Here is a 12270-nt window from a genome sequence, read left to right on the forward strand (position 1 = left end):
GGACTCAGCCTCAACTCTCTCATTCACTCACCCTCCCTCTATGTCACCCTCACTAAGCCCCATCAACCCCACATCCAGAATGGGTCCTAAATCCATCCACGTTTCTCCACCTCCAGCACTACCAACCAAGCCACCATCACCCCAGCTGGATGACTGCAGTACCAGCCACATAGCCGGTCACCCTGCTTCTTCTCCTGATCCCATCTCAACCCCATCAAGCAGAGTGGATCTCTTAAAATACAAAGCACATCAAAGATTTCAAAATTCCATGACTTCTCATAGCACCGAGATTAGACTCCAACCCCCACCATGACCTCCAATGTCAGACAGTGAATCCCACTAGCTGCCTCACTCACCCCCAAGAATCTTGGCTTTCCCTCGTTACACTCCAGACCCACGGTCATTCCTTACATTTCTCTGGTCAACAAGTTTGGTTCACTTCAGGGTTTTAACCTAGCTATTGATTCAACCAGGAACACATTTTCTCCAGGTCACTGCAAGCCTGGCCCCATCTTGCCATTACAGTCTCAGCTTACCTGTATGTTCCTTAATGAGGCTTTCACTTTCCACCCAAATGCTCTCTATTCCTTCATCCAGGTTGGCATTCATCGCAGCATTTATCAGCAATGTGTCTTTACTGCTGCAACTCCAGAGTGCTGATGCCTTGCTTATCACAAGCACTCAATGAATATTTATTGTCTGTAGGAAAATGTTCATCTCCATCTAGGACTTGTGCTTAGTTGCTACTTAGTATGAAAAATAACTAATTCACTTCAGAAAAAAAAAGTACAATAAAAGAAGCTGAGGGATTTGTTTGCTGACTTACTTGGGATTTAATTACATGGAGGATTCTGATGAAAGGAAAGAAAAATACTGTAGTACATTATGGTGCTAATGTGTGGGAGTTTTCATTGTTTACCCCTGTCTCCTTCCTGGGGTATTATTAATGAGCCAACTATCTTGTATGTGATAATGTATTACAATGAGTTGCATTGGGTTGCGGGTCAAGATAAAATAGCACAGTGTAATTTAAATGAAATGATGTTTGCTCAGTGAATGGCTGACTCATTTAACACTTGCTTCTCTTCTGCACTTTAGCTGTGCACACCCCAGAGCTGCACAGACTCAGCCTCTCTCCCACCCAGCTGATGGGAGGAGGTGGATGAGCCAGTTGTGAAGCAATCTAATCTGACCTCTGCAAAAACAAGAATCAAGGTGGCCCCTCAAACGGGCACTCATCCCAAAGGCTCACCAGCTTGCCTTTGAACGACAGAGGGTTTCTTGACAACCACCTCTAATTTTCTGAAAATCCAGGCAGGTCCTCAACACCTGGTTACTCTCAGAGCAGCTCCTGGGCCAAAGCAGGGCACTGATCCCAGGGAGGTGGGCTTCCACTTCAACAGACGACCTTCAAAAGATGGGCAGCCACTGACGCCCACCTGTGTTAACTGTCAGCTACCCACAAGAGAGTACAGTGGTGGGAATGCCCCTCTTATCTCCAGCTTGCATCGCTGTGGTGGAGAGAAGCTGCTCTTGTGGGCTGAGAGGGATGGGGTTTCAAGGGTTTCTTTGCTTCTGATGTCAACCCTCCAGCACCGCAAGATGAATATGTGCCATCTGTAGGGTAGTGTGTGAGGGGGAGGGGACAGGCAGGGAAATACATACAGATGCAGGTATGTACCATGAATGTCATGTCATCAGGATGAGCCGTCTCTTCCCAAAGGAACACTGAGCTCAACTTCTAGAAAGCAAGGTCTGTTTACTTCTCCCCTTATCTAAGGGCTTCCCTGATGGCGCACATGGTAAACAATCTGCCTGCAATGCAGGAGACCTGGGTTCAATCCCTGGGTTAAGAAGATTCCCTGGAGAAGGGAATGGCTACCCACTCCAGTATTCTTACCTGGAGGGTTAGGGTTAGGGAGAATTCCACGGACAGAGGAACCTGACAAGCTATAATCCATGGGGTTACCAAGAGTCAGACATGCCTGAACAACTAACACTTTAGCTATGGAAGGTCAGTTTATTTGAAACAATGCGTCTAGCTAATGTAGTACTAGTTCACCGGTGGGTTCTCTGGGATATTGCATTGATTTCTCTTTCCTGTGTCAAAATTGGCCTCTCTGTGATGTTACTGAGTAATTAGCCACTCTTTTTTCCTTCTTCCACATCTCATCTAAACTGAAGGCGAACATGTGGTGAACACTCAATTGACACTTAGTGTTTTCTTAATGCTTTCTATTTTGATTAATTAATTGCTTAACATGTCATGACTGTCAAATTAGGGGGAACTGAAGATGGGAGCACACTTGTAGCAAAATATATTTCATTTCTCATTCTAAATTACGGTGGATGGCACTGGATGGTTTATTTATTTGATATATAGCATATTAGAGCTTAATTTCACCACAATGTGAAGTGATCATTGTGGGTACCATCTGGGATCCTGACAAATCGACGACCCTAATGATAGGACATAATACACTCACTTAGGCCAACAAATACAGAAGCCATTACAGAAGTGAAGAAATTTTCCAGAAATACTCTGACCAGCCCTTTACACAGTTCCTGACATGTAAGGGACTCACATTTCCTTACTGCTTTTTGTTTGTTTCCTTATTGTTTTGAAAACAGAAGCCTCTCAAGTCCAACATGCAAGCCCTCACCTGCAACCTGCACACATTCTTCTTTGTTTGTCTTGGATGAAAGCCCCCTCTCCAGAGTCCTGTGCACCTGCACACAGGCAGCCAGGTGTTCAGCTGTTCGACACCAAACGACCACCAACACGCAGTTCCCTCTGTCACACTTCCACTTGGTGCACGGAGGGGGTGCAGAAACCGGCGCTACAGGCAAAGCCTCCAGGACAGAACAATAAAAAGGAATAAGCTGAAGAAAGACAAACACTGCAGGATGTTGTCCCCAGAGAAAGGTTAGCAAACTCAATTTTAGCAAAACAAAAAGGCGACACAGACCAACTAATCTGTGAATTTCTTTCACATTTGAAAATAAGTTGGATTCAATGCAAAGTAATATAAATTTATTTGCACACAGAATATATATCATGCATATACTGTTGTTTAGTGGCTAAGTCGTATCCGACTCTTTTGCCAACCATGGACTGTAGCCCACACGACACCTCTGTCCACAGGGTTTCCCAGGCAAGAATACTGGAGTGGGTTGCCATTTCCTTTTCCAAGGGATCTTTCCGACCCAGGGATCAAACCCACTTCTCCTGCATTGGCAGATGGGTTCTTTACCATTGAGCCACCAAGGAAGCCCCAAGGGTATATATATGGATATAAAAACATCAAGTCATCAAAAGTCGTTACGGTCAATATGTCAACAACAGGATAATACTATAACCAAAGCATTTAAAGAAAATCATAAAAATTCTCCAAAAACTAAAGTCTCCTAAACAGATCTCTGCTTTCCAAGCTAAATCCTCTATAAGTTCAAGACAACAACCTTTTGAAACCCAAAGGACTGAGGAAATCATTTTTGCAAAGATATAGCATGTTTTTTCTAAATGACCCAATGCTTGTGATACAAATACTTTCCGGATGTTCCCATCTTTGTCGGGGGGGAAAAAAAGAAGATAAGAATAATTAGTGGTTTTTTTCTGCCTGGTTGTTAAACACCCTAATTACTTCAAGCACCATTACTGCCTTTGAAAATCCTGTTCAATCTAAACTAAAATTCATGCTAATTTCTTCTGAGAATTTAGCCAATATTAACACAATTTGAAAAGTTATTATATTCACTTTTCTAATCTTAACAGGGATGTCCATATTCTAAGCATATACAATGGAGATAATCTATTATCATCTGAAGTGTAATGAACAACAGAAAAACTCTTTAAAAAGATAGAGCATTTGTATAGACCTGAAAAGTATTATAATTACATATCATGTACCATAACCTTTATTACTGACTTGCCATTATTTTGATACTAAAATGACTTCCTTTATTTCTTCTTACAAACTTTACTTACATTAAAATCACATTGTTGGGTTTTCCTCCCACCTTTGTACCAGATGGAATTACTTTTTCTAATTGTTCGCTCAGTAAATCAACATTCTGGTGTAGCTTGTGCAGACATTTTGGGTTCCTTTTTTATCATAAGTTCAGTGGGCTAACAAATCATGACGTTATTTCTTTCTATAACAAAATGTAACAAAGGAAGTAGATTATAAAGAAACATTAGTTGAATGAAAAAATCTTGATGTGACCCACTTTTGTGGCACACATCCTAGATTTTGTAATTAAAGGAAGCCAGTGATGAGAACCATAATATTTAAGAAACCTGCTTCCTAAACAGGCATGAATGAATGAGATTTAGTGTTTGGGCAGGGAAACAGTGTTCACAAGGCAGAATGTGACAAGTAGCAACAGTGTCATAAAATGCTATGGAGGTTTCAGTTCAGTGCTCAGTCCTAACTCTGCGGCCCCATGAATCGCAGCACGCCAGGCCTCCCTGTCTATCACCAACTCCCGGAGTTCACTCAGACTCACGTCCAACAAGTCGGTGATGCCATCCAGCCATCTCATCCTCTGTCGTCCTCTTCTCCTCCTGCCCCCAATTCCTCCCAGCATCAGGGAGGTTTCAGGGAAGATGAAATTATACCTGGTTGGAAGGATCAGAAAATTTCACAGAGGAAGTGACCCCTGGGGTGAACCTTAAAGGATGAGTAGAAATTCACTGGGTAGAAATGAAGGGTGACCATCCAGAAAGAATGAACAATAAGAAGAAAATCAAGAAGGTGGAAAGGAACATCTGGGAACCATGTGTACTGAGTTTTGTCTGTATCATGGCCAGACTAGGGAATAGGGCCTTGTACGTTAAACTGAAAAGTTTTTTAACAATCAGTAGACAATGAGCTGGTACCCCACTCCAGTACTCTTGCCTGGAAAATCCCATGGATGGAGGAGCCTGGTAGGCTGCAATCCATGGGGTCGCTAAGAGTCGGACACAACTGAGCGACTTCACTTTCACTTTTCCCTTTCATGCATTGGAGGAGGAAATGGCAACCCACTCCAGTGTTCTTGCCTGGAGAATCCCAGGGACGGCGGGGCCTGGTGGGCTGCCGTCTATGGGGTCGCATAGAGTCGGACACGACTGAAGTGACTTGGCAGCAGCAGCAGACAAAGAGCAGCTAGTAGTGGTTTTGAAAAGATTGCAACACAAAGATGAATATGAAAGCAATGTGCAAAACAAGCTACAGTGAAAGAATAGAGGCATTTAGGGACTAATTGGGAAGTAGGAAGGATTCCAGAAGGAGATCAGTAACAATGAAGTCTTGAATAAAGGCCAGGAGGATACAAAGGACAGATTGGAACCAAAAGGAAGTATAGAGGCCAAAACGATACTCAGGCAACCAATGTGGTGCCATAAACAGAAATAGGAACATCAGGAATAGGAAAGGGAGGTACTTCAGAGGATGGAATGCCTAACACTGAAAAGACACACATTCCAGAGACCCAGCCAGAGACCCAGCACTTAATGTATCACTTCCCTCTCTCAGTGTCAGGCAACCTAGAACTTACTCAGCCTCCACTTGTTCACCCCTGAGGCTTTCTACAACATGCTAGGAATACCCAAGACCCTCCTGACATCTCCATCACCTCTGCTCATTCAGTGTCCTAAACACAAGCGCTTCCCCTCGAGGGGCACCATGTTCAGCCTTACCAAGGATGAGATGCTACCTTCATTCACACAGTTCTAATGGTCCAGTCCTGAAGCAGCTCTGGCATGCTGTCCTGATCAGTCTAGATGTGGTTTTGTGGCATCTGTCCTTATTTTCCTTTTCATGAAAATGGCTTTACTATTTAGTGGATTTTTAAAATAAAATGCAAAAAATAAAAGTATATGCATCTTGCAATAAAAAACATGGAAAATAAAGTTGAGGAAAGTCTCAGAAAATAGAGCAAAAAGAAAGAAAACAAGAGAGTACAAAAATATTAGAGTAGCATCTAAGAAGTTCGATATCCAAAAAGCAAACATTCTAGGAAAACAAAGAGGAAATGGAAAGAAGAAGGTCATCAAAAAATAATTCAAGGCAATTTCCCAGAACCAAGGATGTAGCTTTCCAGACGAAAAGGCTACTGAGTGCCCAGTACCAAAAGTGAAAACAGACCTGTGTCAGCAAAGATCGCTGTAAATTTTCAGAAAACAGGGGATAATGAACTCACAGTAACTTACACAGAGAGAGAGAATGGTAGAAAAGCCCTTTACAGTGCAGCCTGGCACACCCCTCCAGCAGAGCCTTTCCCCAACATAGTACAGCCCTGGCCCCTCTCCACCCGTCTCCCCTCAAATATTAATCAGATTATGTCCCTCCTCTGTTTACAAATCTCTTGTGACTTACATGACACTAAAATAAAAAGTAATGAAAACAAGGCAGTTAGGCTTTAAGACCCCCTCTACAATGTGACGACTCTGGTGAGCACTAACATTTTTGAATGAATGGATAAAAGATTCTGTGTTACAGTCAGCTACCAAAGTGAAATTTCCTTCTTCCTAACTCACTCTTTAAGTTCTGTTTCCTTTTCCCTTCCAGTTTTTTTCCCTTTCAGTCTTTTCTTTTCTAGTCAGCAGTCCACACTTTTTAATGCAGAATGTTGGGAATACTGGTATTATATCTCATGAATGGCTCCCAAATAGGGTTTTCAATGAAAGAAGTCATAACAAGGTTTTAAAAGACAACTGAGAAGTCAGTCAAGTTCCCATGTGAGCCACAATTCTCCATGGGGTTAGGCAAGGCAAAGAAGGAACAGGGTAAATGGAATAGTTCTAGTCCATATTCACAGTGGCCATTGGATAATCATCATGAGTCTAAGAAGTAATATATTTATATAATACATATACATATATATTATGTCTTGAATATAAAAGTGCTCAATAAATGCCTAACCAAACCGAACTGATGAAATGGACCTCTCGGTTCTTCTTCAAACTTTAGAGGTTTGATTCATTCAGTAAATACTTATTGAACAACTACTATATTGCAGGCCCTTTTCAGGTGTTGGGGCCATGGCAGCAAAAAGGCAGAGGAGCGCGGTACCCTCTTGCGGTTCATGATCTAATGGGAGAGTTCGGTAAGACATAGACAAGGTAAGGTAAAGGGATGCACAGTGACAGGGTGAAGGCTGCGATAAGAGGATTAGACAGACTGGTCAGAAAGAGACTCTGGAACACACTTCACTGAGACCTGAATAAAGAGAAAGAGGAGCCACACCAAGAGCAGGGAAAACCAGGCAGAAAGAAGAGCAAGAGAAGAGCACAAAGGTGGAAACAAGGTAGAGTATTTGAAAAACAAAAAGAATACAAACTGGTTAGAACATCATTTAAAAATGCTGCTGCTGCTAAGTCGCTTCAGTCGTGTCCGACTCTGCGACCCCAGAGACAGCCCCCCAGCAGGCTCCCCTGTCCCTGGGATTCTCCAGGCAAGAACACTGGAGTGGGTTGCCATTTCCTTCTCCAATGATGAAGGAGGTACAAAATGAGATTGAAGAGGCCCCTACGGAGGGGCATAGGATATATGGGCTGGGTAGGCCAGGGTGAGGTGAGTGGATTTCTCTTCTGCTTATCAGTTCAGTTCAGTCACTCAGTCGTGTCCAACTCTGCGACCCATGGACTGCAGCACACCAGGCCTCCCTGTCCATAACCAACCCCCCTTTACTCAAACTCATGTCCATTGAGTTGGTGATGCCATCCAACCATCTCATCCACTGTCATCCCCTTCTCCTCCTGCCCTCAATCTTTCTGAGCATCAGGGTCTTTTCAAATGAGTCAGCTCTTCGCATCAGGTGACCAAAGTACTGCAGTTTCAGCTTCAACATCAATCCTTCCAATGAACACCCAGGACTGATCTCCTTAAGGATGGACTGGTTGGATCTCCTTGCAGTCCAAGGGACTCTCAAGAGTCTTCTCCAACACCACAGTTCAAAAGCATCAATTCTTCAGTGCTCAGCTTTCTTTATAGTCCAGCTCTCACATCCATACATGACTACTGGAAAAACCATAGCCTTGACTAGATGGACCTTTGTTGGCAAAGCAATGTCTTTGCTTTTTAATATACTGTTTAGGTTGGTCATAACTTTTCTTCCAAGGAGTAAGCGTTTTTTAATTTCATGGCTGCAATCACCATCTGCAGTGATTTTGGAGCCCCCCAAAATAAAGTCTGCCACTGTTTCCACTGTTTCCGCATCTATTTGCCATGAAGTGATGGGACCGGATACCATGATCTTAGTTTTCTGAACATTGAGCTTTAAGCCAACTTTTTCACTTTCCTCTTTCACTTTCATCAAGAGGCTCTTTAGTTGTTCTTCACTTTCTGCCATAAGGGTGGTGTCATCTGCATATCTGAGGTTATTGATATTTCTCTCGCCAATCTTGATTCCAGCTTGTGCTTCTTCCAGCCCAGTGTTTCTTATGATATACTCTGCATGTAAGTTAAATAATCAGGGCGACAATATACAGCCTTGAAGTACTCCTTTCCCAATTTGGAACCAGTATGTTGTTCCATGTCCAGTTCTAACTGTTGCTTCTTGACCTGCATACAGATTTCTCAGGAAGCAGGTCAGGTGGTCTATTATTCCTATCTCTTTAAGGATTTTCCACAGTTTGTTGTGATCCACACAGTCAAAGGCTTTGGCATAGTCCATAAAGCAGATGTTTCTCTGGAACTCTCTTGCTTATGGAGACATATTTTTCTAGGAAATTCCAAGATTGTCTCTTTCACGTCATTTCCCATGCTATTGTATTCATACACCTTCCGCCTCCAAGAAACAAGCCAATGAAATGAAATTTTTTTGCCTTTTTCATATTTTAATTCAATCATACAATTACTATCACATAAGGAAAATTTCTTGATGAAAGAACTAAAAACCCTCTTGATGAAAATGAAAGAGAGTGAAAAAGCTGGCTTAAAACTCAACATTCAGAAAACGAAGATCATGGCATGTGGTCCCATCACTTCATGGCAAATAGATGTAGAAACAGTGACAGACTTTATTTTGGGGGGGGGGGGGGGGCTCCAAAATTACTGCAAATGGTGACTGCAGCCATGAAATTAAAAGATGCTTACTCCTTGGAAGGAAAGTTATGACCAACCTAGACAGCATATTAAAAAGCAGAGACATTACTTTGCCAACAAAGGTCTGTCTAGGCAAAGCTATGGTTTTTCCAGTGGTCATGTATGGATGTGAGAGTTGAACTATAAAGAAAGCTGAGCAGTGAAGAACTGATGCTTTTGAACTGTGGTGTTGGAGAAGACTCTTTAGAGTCCCTTGGACTGCAAGGAAATCCAACCAGTCCATCCTAAATGAAATCAGTCCTGAATATTCACTCAAAGGACTGATGCTGAAGATAAAACTCCAATACTTTGGCCACTTGATGTGAAGAACTGACTCATTTGAAAAGACCCTAATGCTGGGAAAGACTGAAGGTGGGAGGCGAATGGGGACAACAAAGGATGAGATGGTTGGATGGCATCACTGACTCAATGGACATGAGTTTGAGTAAACTCTGGGAGTTGGTGATGGACAGGGAGGCCTGGCGTGCTGCAGTCCATGGGGTCGCAAAGAGTCGCATACAACTGAGCAACTGAACTGAAGGAAAATTTCTTTTTTTATAAGAGGATACAGCTCTATCTCATTCATGGGCAAAGAAATTTTTTGATGAAGGAAGCAAGAAAGTTCAATACCAGAACTAAATATTTTTTTCTCCTTCTTATGTGATTCCATACAAGATGGATCCTGCAGTAATAAGACTGCCCATTGAGCCACCACACAGAACAAGCTAGGGCTGGTATTGCAGACTTGGAGTGAACTTTTCTCCATTCCAGCTAGTTCGTGTAGCGACTGCCACTTTATTTCAAGATACTCAAAATTTTCATGTTCTCCCCTACCATTTTGGTGCATACCTGCAGGAGCTTCTACTGATCTTCTACTCTTTCTTACTCTTATCCTAAATCCCACTACCTAATCCAAGTAAGGATCATTCATACATACACTTGTAGGCTTCTTCTAAAGGCACTTGGTTAGGGTTTGCCAGTCAATACAAAATGAACCATTCACATCAATTCAAGGGATCCATAAAGATGAAAGTCATGATGGAGTTTTTACTAGTTAGGGCAAGAGTAATGGTACAGTTGAGACAAAACTAATTCATTCAAAGGCTTTAAGGGACCTATTTCCAGTGTCAGTTTTGCTGTAATGCACAACTGCCCCAAATAATGCAGGAATCAAAAATTTCCAAAGGGAATGAAGCTAACGATATACCAACTCTACAAATAGAATGCTCTGCAGTAACATGCATCTGCCGTCTACCACCACCCCCACCCCGCCCCCAGTTAATGGAATACTCTGCCAACATGTAATTCTTTTTGAATAACTGCTTTTGTTTCTTCTATTATAAAACTATTTAAGTTTATAAAATGGCCGATTCATGTTGATATATGGCAAAAACCATCACAAAATAATTTAAAAAATAAAATAAAATAAAACAGTGAAACCTTTTATTTACAATACCAAAATGCTATATATATGTGTGTATATATATATAGTCAAAAGAGAGTCTCTGATCTTGTGAACAACTATAACACACTGTGGTTGTCAAGTTAGCATATATATAGACTGCCTACTAAAATACTGTCTTAACCTCACAACAACACAATATTGTAAAGCAATTATCCTCTGCTGCTGCTGCTGCTGCTATTGTGTCCAAGTTCAGTCATGTCCGACTCTGTGCGACCCCATAGACGGCAGCCCACCAGGCTCCCCCATCCCTGGGATTCTCCAGGCAAGAATACTGGAGTGGGTTGCCATTTCCTTCTCCAATGCATGAAAGTGAAAAGTGAAAGTGAAGTTGCTCAGTCATGTCCGACTCTTAGCGACCTCATGGACTGAAGCCTACCAGGCTCCTCCAGCCATGGGATTTTCCAGGCAAGAGTACTGGAGTGGGGTGCCATTGCCTTCTCCAATTATCCTCTAATTAAAAGTAAATTTAATCATCAAAAAATATATTGTCTTAACCTCACAACTGCTCCCTTATGCCCACAGTGCACCAACCAACAGTCCCTGAAAGTTCCACCTTCCAACCTCTCATCAGATCCACGCCCCCCATGTCATGTCCACCTCCCCTGCCTTGGTTCCAGCTCTCATCTCCCACATCAACCACTCTAACAGCCTCAAATCAAAAGATCCTACTGATTCTTTCCAACCAACCTCAAACCTCTCCTCCTCTGTGAATATTCCCCACCTCTCCAGGGTGGGGAGACTCAGTAACTCTGATTTGCTTCACCCAGTAGCTCTTAGTACACACCACTCTTACAATACTGATTATACTCTACTGCAATGCCATCAAATAAAAATACACATGCCACAAGCATAATTTTAAATGCCCCAATAGCCTCATTAAAAAGGCAAAAAGAAATTGGTAATTTTTAACAATATATTTTACTTAACCAGATACATCCAAAATATTATCATGTCAACATGTAATCAATACAAAAAACAAGATATTCTATAATTTTTCATATTAGTTCTTTGAAATCCAATATGTTTTCCCTTTACAGCATATTTTAGACACTAAGGTGTTATCAAAAATAGTTGATCTGTATTTAGTTGTCATAAAAGTTACAACTGAAAAAAGTAGATTCACACACCCAAGTTGTTCTAAATGAACTTGAGAGTTTTATAATAACTGCATCAAATATCAACTTTATATTTTAAGTTAAAATTAACATCCAAAATCAGTTCCTCAGTCACACTAGTGGCTAGTGGCTATGAGGTTGGATCATGTAGCTCTATGGTAATTATTTGCATATACATTTGTCCTTCCCACTAAATCAGACTATATCTAATTTACCTATATCCTCTTCAAGCATAGGCTTGCCACATATATGGTGTTTCGTGAAAGTCTGTTGACTAGACAAAGAAAAACAGACATGGAAATCACCTGACTATATCAACAATATATCAAGAAAATTCTTTTGTAAGGAATATGAATGGCAGTTTTATGAATATACACACACATACAAGCACAGGCTTGTATTAAAAATAATTATGACTAAGTACATTTGAAATTGGTGCAGCCACTATGGAGAACAGTATGAAGGTTCCTCAAAAAACTAAAAATAAAGTTGCCATATGATCCAGCAATTCAATCCCTGGGCATATATCCAAACAAATTATACTTCAAAAAGATACATGCACCCCAATGTTCATTGCAGCACTATTTACAACAGCCAAGATATGGGAAAAGTGTAAATG

Source organism: Bos indicus x Bos taurus, chromosome 15, assembly GCF_003369695.1.
Source record: "Bos indicus x Bos taurus breed Angus x Brahman F1 hybrid chromosome 15, Bos_hybrid_MaternalHap_v2.0, whole genome shotgun sequence".
In the NCBI taxonomy this organism is placed as follows: domain Eukaryota; kingdom Metazoa; phylum Chordata; class Mammalia; order Artiodactyla; family Bovidae; genus Bos; species Bos indicus x Bos taurus.